Source organism: Triturus cristatus, chromosome 6 (genome assembly GCF_964204655.1).
Source record: "Triturus cristatus chromosome 6, aTriCri1.1, whole genome shotgun sequence".
NCBI classification, from domain to species: domain Eukaryota; kingdom Metazoa; phylum Chordata; class Amphibia; order Caudata; family Salamandridae; genus Triturus; species Triturus cristatus.
The window spans coordinates 1,076,054,840-1,076,074,971 of NC_140589.1; the positions used below are offsets into that span (position 1 = coordinate 1,076,054,840).

Here is a 20,132-nt window from a genome sequence, read left to right on the forward strand (position 1 = left end):
GGGGAGGGTTAATTTAGTTAATATGTCTATATTACCTAAGGCCACTTTTTTTTTTAATACAATCCCTCTCCATTTTGATAAATACATTATAGGAAAATTCCAACGAGAAATACATTCCTTTATCGGGGTATATAGATCTGCCAGAATAGCATAGAAGAAACTAAGGTGTAGGAGAGAGAAAGAAGGGTTGGTTTTACCTGATCTACAATATTATGCTTGGGCATTTCAACTCACTCATTCTCGTATGTTATTGAAATCGCCAAGTGATAAAGGGAGCGGAGCTATGTTTCTGGTTATGTTTTAAGGGGCGGGGCTACCAGCAGAAGGGTTTATGTTTAAATTTGGAGATCACAAATTCTTTAAAATATTAAACTTAAGGTCCTGCAGGGCTTGGCCAGAACATGGGTAATGCTAAGGAAGGTGACAGGTCTCAGTTACTTCTCTAAATTGACACCACTTTGGGACTCCCCAGGCTCCCCAGAATGCCTTCGTGATAGGCTGGCGATCCCACTTAGAGACGCTGGATTTAAAGTATGGGGAGACTTAGTCAGCAATGGAACATTTATCTCATGGGAGGATCTAAAAAGGAGAGTGAGTAGTGGCCTCTCAAGATATAAATATATCCAGTTATATAGTTGGGTACAGTCGCGGTTCAGAAAGGAAAAAAGCATTGGTGAGGGAACCAGCTTAGAACAACAGCTCGTGGGAAGGCCAGTAGGTAAAAAGGAGGTCTCCTATTTAAGCTGGCTGATGAGCTGTGGAGTGGATTGTTGCCCAACGAACAGTGTGACCATCTATGGCAAGAATCTTTCAAAATCCTCTTTAACATAGTGAAACCAGCATGGTTGAGGAGGAATCACGTACTCACGGCTCATCGTGCATACCTATCCCCCCTCAGGTTATCAGAAATTGTCAAAGGCTCTCAAATCAGCTGTAAAAAATGCGGGTTGGTAGAAGCCTCAGACCTCCACATGTTTAGAGACTGTCCCTTCATCGAGGCATTCTGGGAAGATGAACAGAAAACATTGGAGAGTATCCTGGGAGTAACAATTCAAATTGACTTAAAGCTAATAATTTTTGGCTTAAATACCCAGGTACTAGGACCAGCTAGATTACTTTTATTTTATTCAACCTTACTGGCAAGAGGATACATTTGCAAACATTGGGTAGACCCTGTCCCTCCCAAACACTCGGATTGGTTGACTTCTTTGTATGAAACATCTAAAATGGATATGGCCAGAGTATGTAGCAGGAAAAAGATCGCATACTGGGACTTGTTGTTGAAGTGGAGGTGATTTTTTGGGTTTGTTTGTTTTTTTGGTCCAATGATTATGCCAATTGGACACTCCTTGGACCAAGCTGGATATGCCCATGGGTCATGGGGCATCGAGAGGGGCCACCGGGTCTTCTTAGATTAATCCGGAGTGATAACTCTTTACATTAGTTGGCTATTACGGTCCGAATCATGATGATTCCTCTAACCTCCAAACTATTTTCTCACATCTACAGGACTTCCCTGAGCCGGTGATATATATATCGATGGGCAGTGGCTTTTTGGTCTGAAAATACACCCCTTCGGGCTGATGGTACCAAGAGACTCCGAGGGAAGGGCCCATGTCGTCCTAGCCTATTGAAAAGGGGAATGTACAGACGGTCTGCACACGATGGGTACTGGCGAATGAGGACTAAAAACAAATGTGTGCAGCCGATTAGATGTGCAATGGGGCAGTAGATGGCTCAGGAATATTTCTAGCTAGTGATATGAGCTCTACAAAAAAAGAGTGGGGTTCAAGTGTCACCTAGCAAGTGAGTGGGGGTCCAAGGTGATACAGAGATCCCACAATAAGATGGGGAGAGGGTTCCAGTGCCTTTCTGTGAACAGGGCAACGGTTTGGCTGGGCGGTGGCCGATGGCACCCATATCTGTCCCCTGTGCTTTGATTGTTCTCAGTTAGGACACAAGCAAGAAATAACCACCTACTTGTGGGAGCTCTACAGAGATGGCCAATATATCCTTAGAGGAAGGTAGTCCTGAGGAGCAGTGGGTAGAACATGCCCTAGTTTCCCTTAGCTGGGAGGACAGCACCGCCGCTGTAGTAAATCTGCCCCAAAAGGCACTAGCTCCAGCTCAAAACGCTAAACAACGACGGCAACTCCCGAGGAAAGGCCGCAACAAAACCATAATCAACAGTTACAGAACAGTATACCCTCTCTTTGACATCAAAAAACAACTACAGGCGATAATAGAACACAAAACAATTGCAAACGAAACAACTAAACAACCAACGGAAACTGCAAATGCGGTTCAACCGGTAACGGCGTCCTGCTGGGCTGACACAGAGGCACTGAACAGCTCAACAAACACATTAGTCACCAAAAATACAGCCATACCGATCCAGCAAGACAGTAACCACAGACGAGATCTAGAAACAACAGAAGAAAGGTTGACCTCTACCATGCAGGAACTGAAGCAGATATGGGCATTAAACAAAAACCCAAAGGAACAGAGGGCGAACTCATGGGACCAGGTTATCGCCAACTTAACACCACCGCAATCACAGAACAGTCAGAATAACATCATAACTATGGCAAATGAGCCCCTAGTACTCAGCCACACCCAGCCATTAACTCTATTAACAAAGACAAAGAAAAGAGAACGCGACGGTGCCAATCCAGCGCCAGACACAACACAGGGTATGCCCCAGGGAACTATAACAACGACAACGGGGAACTCGGACATCCCCCTATCTCAACATCAAACAAGAAACAGTGAACTCGCCTCAGAAGACTTACGGGGTTTCTGTTGCTGTGAAAGTCCAAAGTCTAATAACTTCAACGGGCCAACCTGGGAGCATTCCTGTCCCTTCGGGCAAAATTATCCAGGGAAACACCCTTCCATCACCCGGCAAGCTGGGCAGCAAACAAATTCCAGAATCACTCTCCTCACCCCTGAGTATGACTCCAAAGGGATCTGTGACACCCTGAACAGAGGGAACATTCTCCAATTATTGGCCACAATACCAACCTTAAAAGACATGAATACAACCGATCTTCTTTCCACAGAATTTGTTAAGACAGACAGGGCCCAGGATAGGGAATCCACCAATGCCACCTGGGGCTCAACAAACATTGCAAAGAAAGTTTTGAACAAATGGGAATCTTTTAAATCATGGGACATACGAATCTCACAGTATTGAAACATTGGATACCCTCTCCCACTACTTGCCAGCAAGCAGGAGGGAACCACCGGCAACAGAGATAAAACTTCTTCGATGCTCAGGGGAACTTTAGGCCGGTCACCCCAGAGAGAGCAGGCACCGGGCAACTGACCGGGCCACAACCACAATCATTCTACGCTTCCTGTAAACACTCAGATTTTCAGACCTATCAACATAACCGGACCGACGCAATGAAAAAAATACGCACACAACATCCGGGAAAATCACGATAAAGCAACTCTGAGCCTATGCTCATTGAACATCAATGGGCTGAACAGTAAGGTAGCTGATGCTGAATTCCTTGCATACTTAAAAACCTTCGACAGTCTCCTTTTACAGGAAGCATGGACAGTGGATCCATATCAACCACAGGGGTACATTTGCTTCCATACTCCAGCACTGAGAAAATCCAAATACCGTCACTTATCTGGGGGCCTAGTAACATACATCGCTATAACAAAATGTGATATTGCACAAGAAATTCAATCTCCACTGCCATCAGTAAACTAAGTCAAGATCCACCTAAACCTTAGTGGCTCCAAAGACGAGGTGCTAGTGGTCAATACATATATAAATCCGAGACAGAAAAAACAAGAGTCAAAACAATTAATCGACCATCTGCTCACTATCTTTAGCTCTCAGAATACCACCAACCTCATCCTCTCCGGGATTTAAACCAGCAAATCTTAGGCACATCGTCAAACGATGACTTACAGGCCCAGTCTTTCTACTGGAACATACCAACCCAAAATAAAGGCAATTATGGCAGACCAACCAAGGTAGGGAAAGAGCTGCTAGAACATCTGGAGCACATCAATCTAAGAGTTTTAAATGGAAGATTCACTGACGACTCCCTTCCGGCCGCTTCATTCTACTCGGGAACTGCAAACTCCATTACAGATTACATTTTAGTCTCCCTTTCACTCTTCCAATACATATCAGGATTTTGCTTGGGAGATAAAGGGGACAGGGATCACCGGCATCAAGAAGTCTTAATCCAAGCATTTTCACACACTGACGCGTAATCCGGTGGGCAGGCCTGCATGCCATACAATAAATCTAAAAAGAATCAAGCCCTCTCTTGTAAGTTTCGGGGAGGTCCTCCTGGTTGCAAAAATACTGCTACGTGATCATACTAATTTCAGAGCCACCCTGATCAGTTCATGGGAAACCTTCACAGTTACACTCGCAAGTTCCTTTTCGACTATAATCAGATATACCCCTTCAAGTGATCCAACAGTTGAGGGGAGGGCCACGAGAGCACAGCAAACCGAACTAAAATCGCTCAAAAAATCAGTAAACAAACTTCTTAGAGCGCTGAGGCTTTACCCAAGGGACGCAGGCCTAAATCAGCAACTCCGCCAAAGGAAAGCGCAAACTAAAAATCTCAAGTGGAAAATCAAAAGGTCCAACGAAAATGCATTTTGGGTAAAACTCTATCATGACTCCCAAGCAACCAACAGCACGCGCTTCTGGGCCACTGTCAACAAAATTTTACAACCGGCACAGGGAGGCCTAATATCGTATATAGTGGTACAAAAGGGGGTGGTGATGGACGAAGCATCAGAACCAATCAAACACTCACACCCAGTCAACAGATCTGGGTTTGATCCATCACCGTTCTTTAGCCCACTCTGCCACCCCAGTTCAGACATGGCCATATGCAAATCAGTCTGACCCTGTGCCTCATGGGAACAGTCCAGCCCGAACTGCCAAGCCATGCCTTCCCTGGACCGGAAACAAGCTTCCTAGGACCGGTTTCTGGCATTTCAGCCGTCTTCAGCCAGGCTTGCTTGAATCCAGTGGCAAAGTGAGCAAGGGACTCACGTCTGAGCATACCCTGCCAACTTATGGCGAACAAAGCGGTACAAAAGGGGGTGGTGATAGACGAAGCATCAGAACCAATCAAACACTCACACCCAGTCAACAGATCTGGGTTTGATCCATCACCGTTCTTTAGCCCACTCTGCCACCCCAGTTCAGACATGGCCATATGCAAATCAGTCTGACCCTGTGCCTCATGGGAACAGTCCAGCCCGAACTGCCAAGCCATGCCTTCCCTGGACCGGAAACAAGCTTCCTAGGACCGGTTTCTGGCATTTCAGCCGTCTTCAGCCAGGCTTGCTTGAATCCAGTGGCAAAGTGAGCAAGGGACTCACATCTGAGCATACCCTGCCAACTTATGGCGAACAAAGTGGTACAAAAGGGGGTGGTGATGGACGAAGCATCAGACCCAATCAAATACTCACACCCAGTCAACAGATCTGGGTTTGATCCATCACCGTTCTTTAGCCCACTCTGCCACCCCAGTTCAGACATGGCCATATGCAAATCAGTCTGACCCTGTGCCTCATGGGAACAGTCCAGCCCGAACTGCCAAGCCATGCCTTCCCTGGACCGGAAACAAGCTTCCTAGGACCGGTTTCTGGCATTTCAGCCGTCTTCAGCCAGGCTTGCTTGAATTCAGTGGCAAAGTGAGCAAGGGACTCACGTCAGAGCATACCCTGCCAACTTATGGCGAACAAAGTGGTACAAAAGGGGGTGGTGATGGACGAAGCATCAGAACCAATCAAACACTCACACCCAGTCAACAGATCTGGGTTTGATCCATCAAAATATATATATATATATATAGATATCTTATATCACAGAGAACTCGTGGACATCTTTTCTACAATCCCATTTTAATCAGCAAACATCTAGTCAGAAAGCAATTCTGGATAACCAATGGATCCACCAACAAAAACCTGAAAGAAACCTAGAGGAAGAGGCAAAGGGAAATGAAGTGACAACAATTATAAACCAAATCTCAAAAGGAAGGAGAGAAGGGGCCCCGGGGCCTAACGGGATTCCACCAGCTCTCTTCAAACAAGATCCTGAGTACTGGTCAGAAATACTGGCCCCCCCTCTTTCACACCATCAGACAGTCCAGACTCCTACCCGCTTCATGGAAGGGCTTCATAATCTCTCCAATTTTCAAGGCCGGCGACAAAAACTCACCAAAAAACTATTGCCTGTTCACACTATTAGATATAGAGGCAAAATATTTCACTGGTACCCTACTCACAGAGCTCCAAGACTGGGCAAAAGAGAAGGAAATAATCCCCCTTACCAAACAGAGCTTTGCAAAGATACAGGAACATCAACCAATATACCAACCATGTCACTGTTTATTGACAAGGCGAAATCATCCAAACAGGGGATCCACTTTTGTTTTATCGACTTCAAGGCAGCCTTCGACAATGTTAACTGAGCAAGACTGTGGAGTAAGTTGGCCTCCTGGGGAATTCCGTCACCTCTTTTGAATCTTTTAATACACCTCCATTTCAACATATGGATACATGTAAAACTAGGTAACGGCTCCCAACTCTCAAGGCGTATACCAACCACCAAAGGGCTCAAACAGGGTTGCGTGCTTGCACCAATGCTATTCAACTTGTATACAGCAGATATGACATCAGCCCTTAGCACCTGCAATGGGCATGCCCCACGACTCGGAGGGGCAGCTATCCCCAGTATCTCGTACGCCGACGATGTTTTCCTAATAAGCCACACTCAAGTTGGCTTGTAACGCTTGCTCAATAAAATGCATGAGTACGCTATGGAAAACCTTTTAGAAGTAAACATCAATAAAACAAAACCTTTGACAATAAACGGCAAACGACGGACCCATTCTTGGTACCCAGAAAAAACTTCAATTATGAACACCCCTGCTTACAAATACTTAGGTGTTACCATCGATGAAGATGGTCAGTTCGCTAACCAACTTGAGGCTATCAGGAGGAAGGGAATGACAATAGCAATAACACTAAGACAGTTAAAAACAAAGCTTACAGGGCCTATCTTCTTACCTCTCCCTCTGGTGGCCCAAGCCAAAATCTTACCCACCATTACCTATGGCAGCGAGGCACTGAGAGGCAGGGACACAAACTTGTTGAATACCACCATGGCTAAGGCCTATAGAGCTATGTTTAGCCTTCCAACCTACGCTTCACCCGCATTGATTCGCCTGGAGTTTGGCCTTACTAAACAATTCTTGGCAAGGCGAGGTTCATACATAACGTGCTGGCACAAAATTAAGAACTCTCCACGGAACAGGTTGAACCACCAGCTCTGGCACGAATTTTCTAACACACCCAATTCACCGGCCAGAAAGTACTTGGAGGCCTCACTTGTTACTATCGGGCTAGCCGACCTATGGGAAACTCAAACTACCCACCTGCTTTTTAAGCAAGTAGTAAAAAAAGTAATTAAAAAAATCTCCCTTGTTGAAGACAAAGTGGCCTTTGCCCGCAGGAGACACGTCTGGATGACTCTGAGCGGTTACAGATCACTTGGGCCACAGCCAAACTTCAATTTGAGTGTACTCCAGGAAGACCAAAGAACAATTTTTAAAATACAGGCTTGGAATTCTGCCAGCAATCCCGCACCTTCCACCTTGGCAGAGGGAGAAGTGTGGAAAAAAATGCAGATTATGTGGGAATGGCACTGAAGACATAGAACACGTAATCTGCTCCTGTACTGAACTAAAGGAGGAAAGGACAGGATTACTCAAATCTCACTTTAATGAACAAGAGAGTTGAACCCAGAGGCAGGCTGTGATTGCATGCTTTGACTCCAACGACCCGCAGCTAAATGGGAAGCTAGTGAAATTCCTGTCACTAGTAGAATCAAAGCAAGGGAGAGCAGCGCCACGCATAAATGCAAGACCCACATAAGTAAGTTTTAATCTACATAATTGGAATCTAAGAGCACAGACCTTTGATCCTCTACATACTTCTAAGTCACCCCTAAGGTAGGTCCTAAAGGCTCATAGGGCAGTGCTCATAGTATTTAAAAGTTAAGACATGTCCTGGCAGTGAAAAATCCCTAAAGTTATTTTTCACTGCTGTAAGACTATATGCCTGATTTAGAACCTGGTGGTAATGGTCGTACTGTTACTTTTTCAACGGATTCCCCATCTGCCTAGTAGGCGGTCTGCCCATTCTGTTTAAATGCTGGCGGTTTGATGGATGAAAGACTATCGGACAGCCGCCCCTGTGTCAGAATTTCTCACCCTCGTTGACGGTGCCATAGGCAAAACCAGCATACAGTCACTTTGTAGGTCAGGCCAATCACGATGTGCCTTCCCATCGAATTGACACCTGAGTTGGTAGTTTGGAAGAGATATGGGGCAGAAACGCATATTTTCTCACTTTCACACTTCCTTTTCCGACATGGACCTGATCTTCCATGTCCTGCCTGTGCTGCTGCTGTTTGATGACGGACAAAATCAGCACCTTTGTGGACAGAATCAACGGTAAGCTCCACTTTTACATGTGAATTTTTGATTTGTCTGTTAACATTTGCACTGGACTCATGCATTTTTAAATCTCTCTTACAAGCAATAACATACCAATGTGCAATACATATGTCTGTAATGTTGACGTTTAAGAAATGTAAAGATACTCACCTGTATGATCACATTGTATATATAAATTTGCTGCAAGCTGCCTTAAAAAAAGAACACTTGCACAAAAAAGGATATCAATCAACAAAATCAAAAAGTCACCATACAGATGTGTTTAAATTAGTTCAGAAAAATGACAAATTAATATCATATGCATTACACATCATTGGGATAAGTGCAATGTAACATGATGTAGAATTTGCACTAGACAATGTGCAACCTTTACCGCATTAATCAATTTCAGTCCCAAATTTGAATCATTCAAAATATTCATCCATGTAACATTTACCCTTGTCTAGTGCAAGTCCTGTATTGATCTTATTTTAATTGCCACATTATTATATAAGGGGAAATGTGTTCATCAGTAATCAAGGTGAAAAAAACACACCTGTAGTAACACTTCAAAAAATAAATGTAAACATCTATTTGTTTGTGCAAGTGTCCATTATCATGATGTATTTCTGCACCTAAATTCAAATGACCATCATATAATATTTTAATCAGCGAATGCACTTAACAGAGTAGACATTAACATTTTTTGTATTTCCCACCCTAATGGTAAATACAAATATGTATTCCACATTTTAGCCAGACACATTTCTGGGAATCTAACAATTGCAAAGGAAAATTAATGGCAGGACAAACTTGGCAAAAAAGGAAAATTGAGATGTATTCAAACAATGAGATACTTCTCTCAAAATGAATCCAAACCAAATGGCAGTCCATGAGAATAAAAAAGAGTCCAGTGCACCGTTCTATTGTGGCACTAAACATGCCTCCTAAATCACTGCCAAGGTGAACCTCTTCAGGAAGGGGCATCTAGTGGGCGCAGAGCAGGCACCTCAATGATCTTAATTCGGAGGGGGGTTGGGTTTGAGAGGGTGGTCTTGGGTTTGGGAGGGGTGGTTCTGGCTTTGGGAGAGGTGGCCTTGGGTATGTGAGAGGTGGCATGGGTTTGGAAGGGGTGGCTTGGCGTTTGGGAGGGGTGGCTTGGGCTTTGGAAGGGGTCAAGGCAAGGGTTAAAAGTACATCTTCACAGGGGAAATGGTTAGTTGGGTTTGGGAGGTAGAGGGAGTGGCAGTGAGTGATGTGTGTGTGTGTCTGTTGAGGTTGCAGTTGCCTGTGGGTCTGGTGTACTTTTGGGTGTGGGTTTCTTCTTAGTTGTATGTTGTTCAGGTGAGTGTGGGGTTTGTGTTTTGTGAGTGTAGTTTTTAATGCATGTGTGTGTGTTTGTGGATGGGTGTGCTGTTGTGGGGGTGTCTGTGGATGTGCTGGTGGTGGTGCTTGTGGGTGTGATGGTGGAGGTACTGGTGGTGGTGCATGTGGGTATGGTGGTAGGGGTGTCTGTGGGTGTGGTGGTGGTATTGGTGCATGTTGGTGTCTGTGGGTGAGCTGGTAGTGCTTGAGATGTTGATTGGGTGTGTGCCTGTGTTTTTTGGGGTGTTTGTGTTTATGTGTGGGTATGCTGCTTGTGTCAATTCAATTCAATTCAAAAACTTTATTCGATCATTGATTAATAATCATAAAAGTACATACATACATAAGCATTAAAACATGAGGATATAGCAGGTTTTAAGTTAATCACATATCGAAAAAAAGAGTGCTTTTCCTCAGACGTATCGATTTTAAAATATATACAGCAGTAAAAAAACAGATGTCCTGTGAATTAAGTCCAAATAAAAGCCCCATGGCCGAAACAATATTGAATACATTATATTTTTTAAAAAGCGGTTTCAGATATACTTTTCGAAGGTGGAGATAAAGAGGGCATAACAATAAAAAATGCTCCGTACTTTGCTTTGTGGTCCCATCACACGGACAGGGGGCAGTAGTATAAATCTTCATTACAGGGTACGCAACAAGCAAATAAACAATCCCCATCCGTAGTCTTGTCAATACATATTGGTGGGATCGAATAGTAACCATTTTAAGGTATCCTGAGAGCCCCATTTCTTCCTTAGTGTGTCTGTCGTAAAAAACATGTGATGAGAACAGAGCAGAAGCTGCGTTACGCTTCACCATGCTATCCCTCAGAAATTCATATTTAATCTCACTCTTCGGGATATCTAAAACACAAAAAGGGTTATCACGCACCGTGAGATTGAAAACATCATTAAATGTTTGGGTAATATAGTTAAGCCAGGGGATGCGGGAACATTTGTCCATGTAAAGACAATCTAAAATAATCTTTCTTGTAAAACCAGTCTGTTCCTTGGCCCATATAGATCTCCATACTAACAGGGGTCTTAATCTGATCAAGTCAGATAGAAATTCTAGTCCAACCTCCTGATGGATCAGCTTTGTTGAGGCAGAAGATGGTAAACACAGGAGTTTTTTGACAAATTTGTTTTCCTCAACCTGGAGCATGTTGTTATTACAATGGCCCCACACTCCTGAACCATATAGGGCCAGAGCAACACATTTATGGCGATATAAGTACAACATGTCTGGTATCCGTCTTGAGCCTAGCTTAGATGCAAACCTGAATATGCCAAAAGAACACTTGGCCATTTTGGCTCTTACATTAATCATTTCAGGTGTCCACATCCCCCTACTATTAAAAGTGATACCCAGATAACAGAATTTGTCCACCACTTTAATAGTTTGGTCCATAACTGTGAAGGACCTTAGGTTTTTAATTTTCTTCCCACAGGGCATTATAAAAGTTTTTGAATTATTAATTTTTAGTTTTCTCCCATTAATAAAATCTGCAAATTTATTCATAAGTTTTTGCAACCCTAGAGGGGTTTGTGAGAGCAGAACCGCGTCATCCGCATAAAGCAGTATTGGGATGGACAGGCCGCCAGCAGTCGGTGCATCTGCACTGGTGGACCGTAGTTCCGACTCGATTGCATTAATAAAAAGGGAGAAAAGAAGAGGTGCAAGGACGCATCCCTGCCTAATTCCGGAACCTATTTTAACACTGGGTGTACACTCCCCCGATTGCCCGTATCGTATCTTAGCTGTCAAATTCCTATAAAGTTGGGCCAAGAAATAGATGATATCCTGTGGAGCTCCCATGTCCAACAAGGTTGACCACAGAAGACCATGGTCAACCAAGTCAAAGGCACTGGACAGGTCGGCAAAGCAAAGAAACAACGAGCCTTGTTTGGCCCGTGTATATTTGCATATAATAAGGTCTAAATTAATGCACTGTTCTATAGTGCCTAACCCCTTGCGGAATCCGTACTGGGAATCCGCAAGGATCCCTTTATCTTCTACCCATTCCTCTAGGCGACTCAGTAATACCCTGCTCATAATTTTTAGAGAAGCAGTGAGGAGAGAAATCGGGCGGTAGTTTTTTGCCTCACCCCTCTCCCCTTTTTTATACACCGGAATAATGATTGATTCCCCCCAAGTCTGTGGGGCCGCAATCATTGCAGCGGCATTAAAAACCTTTGTTAACAATGGGCTCCATATGGAAATCTCGGCTTTATAAAGGTCAACGGGTACCCCATCAGGGCCCGGCGCCTTTCCCCCCTTACTGACCCGGATGGCAGCATCCACCTCAGAGACTGTGATATTAAGAGGTGTGGGGATAAAAGCCAGGGTTTCATTATCCCCCCCTACAGCTAGTCCTTCAGGGTTAAAAATACTAGTAAAATGAGTCACCCATTGTTCCTCAGATACCTGGGCAGACATTACCGGAACTTCTTCATTTTGGAGGAAGGGACTATTGACAGTGGACCAGAACAACTTGGTATCCTTAAGATCCACTGCCTTAGTCAGGTTGTTCCAGGCCTCTTCCCTTAGTTCCTGTTTCCTATCCCTCAGATGAATTGAGTATTCCCTTCTGAGGGTTTTAACTGCTTCCTTATCTCTGGGTTTACCCTTAAGAGCCACTTTGAGTCTTTGTAGGGATTTAGTACATTCCCTGTTGAACCATCCCCCGTTAATCCTAGGGCCCTTTGATTTTCTTCCAGTTAAGATTTCTGCAATGTTTTTATTAATGATATCGAAACTAGCTAGAATATCAGCATTATCCTTTTCGGGTTCGAGACAGCATTCCACCTCATCTATACAGGCAGACACAATGGTACATAGTAAATGTTCCTCATTTTGCCTACCCCATTTAATTCTAGGGCCATTGGGTCTATGTGGAACTATGTCTGTCACTGTACCATGTACCGCCTTTACTTTATCCCCCCACAAGGAGAGATACATTGTTAGACAGTTATGATCGCTTAGGGCTGGGTCTACTATTACGGGTAAAGAACACAAAGCTGTAATACTGGAAGAGACAATGAGGTAGTCGATAACCGTGGCACAATTCCTACCAATAAAGGTTGGCACCGAATTACCCTCACTGTCCATGCCAGGTAACATAATGCATAAATCCATTTTAAGCATAAAAGTGTTTAGGGAATCCCCATAAACCGAATGTATAAAGTGGATCTGATCTTCCCCCACCTCATCCCCATACCCACACACCCTTTTGCCAACAAATGGGCACATGTGAATGTTGAAATCACCACCCCACAGAATATCAAAAGACACATCACTGCGCCCATATAACCTTTCCACCTCCACTTCAAGTTCATCAACCATATCTGTTTTGGAGTGGTTAAAGGTATTGTTGTAGTGATTAATAACTAAAACATTTCGCCCATTCCTGTTTTGTAACCACAGCAACTGAGAGTGCAGACCGACGGTCCGGTGGATTTTGACTCGAACCGGTGGCCTCACAGAAAGCAATATCACCATTCCACCACTGGCTCTCCCCATGTTGGATGGCTGAGCATGGCAATTATAAGCAACATACCCATCAAGATAGACATCTTCGGCCGCCCAAGTCTCCTGGAGACACAAGATATCAAATTGGGTTATAAATTCTAACCATCCTAGACAATCCATCTTGTTATTCCATCCAGCAATATTCCAACTCGCCATCTTATATCCCCGTTCTGTTAAACTAACAGCCTCAATAGATGGTGGGTATAAGGTGTGGACATGGGTTGCCTCCCCTGGCATGGGGTCTTCAGATAGTAGGGTCGGACTTGTACTTCCATTGGCCGGGGTAGGAGTATCTGAGTTACAGTAAAGCTGCCCCGAATTGCGTGTATTACCCCCAGAGCTGCAAGTAGCATTGTACCCATTGGGTGGGTTAATATCAGTTGAGCCTTTTTCCCCCGTACCTACACCCGTATCTCCCCCTGTATCTCCACAGAATACCTTCACCCCCTCCCCTGTGGCTCGATGGCGTCAGTCACAGTCTTCCAGGCCACTAAGGACGTCAAACCTGTTGGTGGTATCTAGGGGTGTAAAAGGTATGAGATGATCCATTCTCCTGTGTGTTAGGGAGTTATACCTTGGGCCTATAGTATTCCACCCATACAGATCTACAGCTATAGGTGGTTGCTTATCGTTAAATATAGGGCCGTTATTGTAGACAGGTGGACGATATGGGTTTGAGAGCATTTGCCTCAATAACGGGGGTGGGGGGGCTCGCTGTGAATGATGATTAGGTGGGAACACCACTGTGCGAGGATAAAAATATGTTAGGGGACGGGGGGTAATAGATTTACTACTGTGGTCAGACGGCCAGTTAAGTATAAAATGGACGGCATTCGGATCTCTAAAATTAATGACCACTATATCTCCCTCAATGTCTTTAGATCTTCCTCCCAGCCAAGGAATGAGGCGGACATAGATAATTTCTCCATTGATATTATTTGCAATAGGTCTGTGTAGACTTAACCAATGCGATATTTTATTTTTCAACTGGGCATAGCCCTCCCGTTTGTTCTTCTCCAGCTCTGGTACCCCAGTGAGGACTACTACAAAGGGCACAGCTTCTGGTGGAAGTTCTGGAAGGGGGCCCTTGTTATAATTACCTCGAGCCGGCCGCTCGATTCCTCCTTCTCTATTTATATTCCCTGGGGCTTGACCAAGATTATTCCGCTGTCCATTAGTCGTTACAGCCAGGGATAATGTGGGTTTACTGTTAGGTCCAACAGGCTTACTCCCTGATATACTTCCACTCATATTATTTGATAATTGACGCTGAATGGTAGTCTGATCAGCAGTGGGAATAGTAGTTATAGTAGAAATACCTGGTGAAGAGGGTACAATTGGGGCTTGTATAGGGAGGTTAGGCAACACTTTGTTAGTCACTATCTTGGTTCCCAGTTCAAGTTCTATCTTCCCAAGTCTGTCTTCTAATTTACTAAGTCTATCTACGATAGCCAGAGAATAGATCCTCATTATAGACTCTATGCTATCGATCAAGGCCCTGTTTGCAGGTTCCTGTAGCGTCACCACCGTGGGGGGGCTGTCGGTGGTGGAGATGACAGGATCAATAAGGGGAGTTACACATGGATGCGTAGGTGATATTACTATCCTTCCTTTATCTGTTAATTTAACCCGTCCTCCCCTAGTACTGTCGTCCTTTTTAATGCCAAAGTCTGCATGATTAATTTTCCTCTTTGGAAGGTCAGATTTATTTTTACGCCTTTTTGTCGGAGGAGGGCCATAGGTTTTAACTGGCGTGACTTTTTTTACCCTACTATTAACTACTTTTGTTTGTTTAGGGATAGGGGTAATTTGTGCTTTGGTTATAACAATAGATTTAGTTGTACTGGGAGTGGTAACAATGGTTGACAAATTACTAGTAGTGCCTAAGGGTTCTAATTCACTCGTAAGTGTTCCCTCTCTAAATATTAGAGGGATGCTATCCTGCGAGGGGGTGCAGAGTCTTTCAGTAAGAGTTCCATCCCCCGTAGAGCTAATTAATACTGGTGACACCGGGAATGATCTATTCTTTAGGCTTTCAATCGACCGCCGTCGTTCAGCCCGCAGTTCCTCAAGGGTGGGGGGGGTTGGAGAATCCAAGAGGGTTTTCTTAAAGTACTTATCTAATTTCCCATTTACCAAACTCACCGGCTTCTCAGGGCCAGGTAACTCCGGGGTTAGTATTTCAATAGACATTATGATTAATAATATAATATAATGTACCCCCCAAACACTTACACAATAGTCCTAGGCTGGTCAGTAATCGGGCAGGGATTCTGGCCCAGTCCAGTCTCTGTGGGTCTATGAGGGTCTTAGAGGGTCCGCCCTTAGTCCGGGCTTTGTCCCGGGTGATGTCCCGCACACGCGTCCCGCTGTCGCGTAATATCTTCTGGTCTTATGCTGTCCGTGGATAGAGGGGGCGGAGTCACGGGAAGAGGCGGCAGGTGTGCTCGATGGAACACGCACAACCTGCTGGGCCTCGCAGTCCCGTCCTCCTGCACAGCAGCTCTCCACTCAATTAGCAATGCCCAACGGGGCTCCCAGCATACAGGATCAGAGAAACCAATGCCCAGCGGGGCTCCCAAAGGCAGCAAGTGAAACGGGTCAAGGACTCCTATGCGAGCGGCTCCCGCGAAGCGGGGGCCGCGAGGAGTTATCAGCGGTCAGCAGGGGGCGGAGACACGGGAAGAGGCGGCAGGTGTGCTCGATGGAACACGCACAGCCTGCTGGGCCTCGCAGTCCCGTCCTCCTGCACAGCAGCTCTCCACTCAATTAGCAATGCCCAACGGGGCTCCCAGCATACAGGATCAGAGAAACCAATGCCCAGCGGGGCTCCCAAAGGCAGCAAGCGAAACGGGTCAAGGACTCCTATGCGAGCGGCACCCGCGAAGCGGGGGCCGCGAGGAGTTATCAGCGGTCAGCAGGGGGCGGAGACACGGGAAGAGGCGGCAGGTGTGCTCGATGGAACACGCACAGCCTGCTGGGCCTCGCAGTCCCGTCCTCCTGCACAGCAGCTCTCCACTCAATTAGCAATGCCCAACGGGGCTCCCAGCATACAGGATCAGAGAAACCAATGCCCAGCGGGGCTCCCAAAGGCAGCAAGCGAAACGGGTCAAGGACTCCTATGCGAGCGGCACCCCTTGTGTCTGTTGGAGTGAGTGCATGCAAAGATGTGAGTGTGCTTGGGACAGGGCCTGAAATAGTTTATTGGGATGGAGAAGGGACAAGAGGTGGGGCACAAGGGTGGGGTGGTTGGGAGGCTCATGTCAGTGAGGAGGCTAGACCTTGAAAAGACCTTTGTAGGCCAGACATAGCACTGTGAATAACTTCCAGGTATGCTATCATTTGTTGCATATTTAAGCTAAGTCCCTGGATGGCATTCAGTAGTGCAGTCTGGCCTAAATAGATGTTCCATAGGAGGTTAATAACCTCAGTGCAGCTGGGGCAACTGGAGCAGAGGGGGAGGTACTCGCAGCAAACAAGATGCCACCCCTTTTAGGGGGACGGTTTTGGTTAACTGGGGGGAGCAAGAGGGTGGGTGGGGATGGTTCTCTGGGTGGCGGACAAGGATGCAGTTGATAGAGTTCCTGTCATGCTCACCACCATTAGGGAGTGCTCGCTTGTAGAGGTCTCTGAAAATGATGTTGTGGAGCTGGCAGCACTCCCCTCATCTGTGCCACTAGGTCTCTCAGTGTCGTGGTCTCAACACCTGAACCACAATGGCCAGCTGCTTCCCCACCTACTTGGCTAATGTCTTCTCCACCAGTTCCTGGTGAGGCTTAAATTACATATACAATATTTTTATTGTATCTGTGTAAACAGAACTGATCATGCACTTTGGTCCCAAAACAATTTGCAAGTTTTTATATTTCACCTTCTTCAAGGCTCTTAAATTTTGGTTCTACATTAGCATAAGCTAATGGATGTAGGTAACATTTTCAGAAACCCTTTGGTCACAGTTTTGTAATTCCCCATGATAGCTCCTATATTATATATGATCTTGTCTCTTATACATTTTTATTTCTCTCCAGGAACTGTTTAACACATTGAATGGTTGGACGTTGTTGTTTACAATAGTGAACGTATGTCACCAAAATGATATCAACCAAAAATACCTTAGTACAGAATGTTTACAAGGTCCACAAATTTGCATTAATTTCATTCACAAAAAGTAAAATATGAATCAATGTGTGCCAACATATCGATTAATGTTGTATCAATATTTGTATAAACTGAAAGGTGGTTTCCTCTGTTTGGGCATTTCACAATGGTAACACTTACTTCAAGTAACTAAAGTATATTTCCAATGTAGAAAATATTATATAGATTATGTGCTGAAGTAGCTTATCAATGTATCATACACTATTTAGATGCCTATGCCGTTGAATAAATTCATAAAAATATTGTTTAGTTTGACAAATGACTTCTACAATATAAGTAAATACACAAGCCTTGCTACATTTCGTATCCATTTCAGTACAGAGCAAAAACATGTATACACGTGACTCCAAATATCTCTAGTTATTTGAACTTTGCTTCACGATTTTGAAATTGTTTAACAAAATATGTTGTCTTTCACTTTAGCCCAAAATTGGTACACTATCACAGCACTTATTGCATACACTGATTCATATACAACTTTTACATAAAAAATTCAAATATAATTCACAATTAGCAACATATTACACCCTGGTGCATTCCTACATTTGCCTAATGAGTCATGAATTGGGCCTGATTTTGAGTTTTCCAGATGGGATACTACAACATATATGTGATGGACCATTCCATCTGCAAAAGTCCCAATAAGTATCCAATTCATCATTGACTTCCCGTGTGGACTTAACAACATTATTTTTGGGTATGTGTTACTCTGTCACCAAAGTGCACACATTCTTGACTGTGTTTCTACAAAAACGATATGCCTATCACAATTATTTGTCCAAAAACTGACTGGCTTTCATACACATTTGTGAAGGAGTAAGACATCATGCAAATCTGTCAGTTTTTACATATATGAAGCAGCATTTTGGATTCCCTACACATTTGAGACATGTTTTGTATCCAAAAAGTAGCCATTAATTCTGATGTGACTAGTGATTTTGCCTCACATGCTCACTCTTGTTTGTGTAGAATCCCAACTTACCAATGTGACATTTGGAACATCCACTGTATCATAATTGCATATTATGCTATTTCACATGTAATAGGGCTTACAGTACATCGTCCACAATAGTGAAGCAGTATCACACCTGACACAAAAAAGACTAGCGGTATGTTTGGTACAACTGTTCCTTAAGACATCAACAACTTGATGTATATTTGTAGTTTATGCAGCCATGTGTCTTCTCAGAGCGATCATTTGGTAGTGAACAGAAATCAAGTGGTATGCTTTTCCACAAATTAGTATACAAAGCACATAATCATACACCCTGTGCAAAACGTACACCTTCAAGAACTATTCTTCTGTGTTGGACATGTGTCAACCTTAATGTTGATGGCTAAATTAGTTGCTGTAACAAAAGATTAGCTATTTAATATGTACCCCCCTTGATGCTGCTGTTGGGCTCTCTACTACCCATCAAGGTTCGGATAGGCCATCTCAAGTATTAGGGCCATTAGGGGGGACAGGGTGAGGCGCATGTGCGTCCCACGTTCAGAAGACTTACCAAGCTGTACTTCTGATGACTTCTTGGTCCAGCGTCTTAGGTCCTCCTACCTCTTGCAGCAATGGATGCTGCACCACTTGTAGACCACAGGGACCGCACCTTCTTGGTGATGGCCTTCGGTAGCTCCTTTTTCTAATGGCCATTGACCTGTATGGATACAAAACAGGAAAGAAAACAAATGTTTTGTGACTTGTTGTTTGTATTGATGTACACATATTTTACTGCATTAATCACAAGCATTACTCAAAGATTACTGCACATTAAATGTTATTCTTCAATCTGCCTAAACAAAACAATAATCAAGACTTTTGTTGTAGCCTGTTGACTACCCTTAGCCCCTGTCATTTCCTGAATTGAATAATCCAAGCCAATGACATCAACTAGGCCAGGGGGCACCAACATTTGACGTAATGAGAGCTACTTCTTATCAGTGATCCTCATTGTGACAGACTGAAGACTACAAAACTTGCACACTTTAACCAAACACCCTCATGCCTAGCAACATTGACTTAAATCATAATGTCCATAGAGCCAGGAACTATGGTCTGAACTACATACTATGACTAAAGGCTCTATGAAAGGGCTGCCATTTGTGTCAGTGAGAGTGTGGTCTTTGGGGAAGTATGAACATGTGTGTGTATGAAAAGAGATATACGAGTACATGTGACTGAGAGCCTGTGAAATTTAAACTGTTTGTTTAATTAATAACTCCCCATTACATTTGTCTTCTATTAAAATGCATTTGAAAGCACCATTTTGTTCACAACTCCAATTTTGAGTTGACAAGAGTCTAATACCTACATGGTTCTGTTGTTCACCTCTGTGACTCAGCCCCAGCCTGGCCCACAAATCTGACTGAGCACTGCTCATTGTCAGACACTGCTATCTGTAGGCTGATGATGATGTCACATGAACACAGCCTTCCCTTAACTTTAAAAATGAAAATATGGTCTTGTGCTCATTTTAAAAATAACTCAAGGCTTTGAGATACTCTGAAGGTTTCTGGAAGCTACAGGTAGCTTCCAAAAATGGTTGGACACACCTGATATAGGTTGTGTGATCTGTGGGA

General features: G+C 44.2%; 1 protein-coding gene across 1 annotated transcript in view; it reads right to left on the minus strand.

Moving 5' to 3' along the window:
• Positions 1-20,132, minus strand: part of LOC146821009 (visual pigment-like receptor peropsin) — a 737,141-nt gene that overhangs the window by 547,490 nt on the left and 169,519 nt on the right. The window lies entirely within an intron of this gene.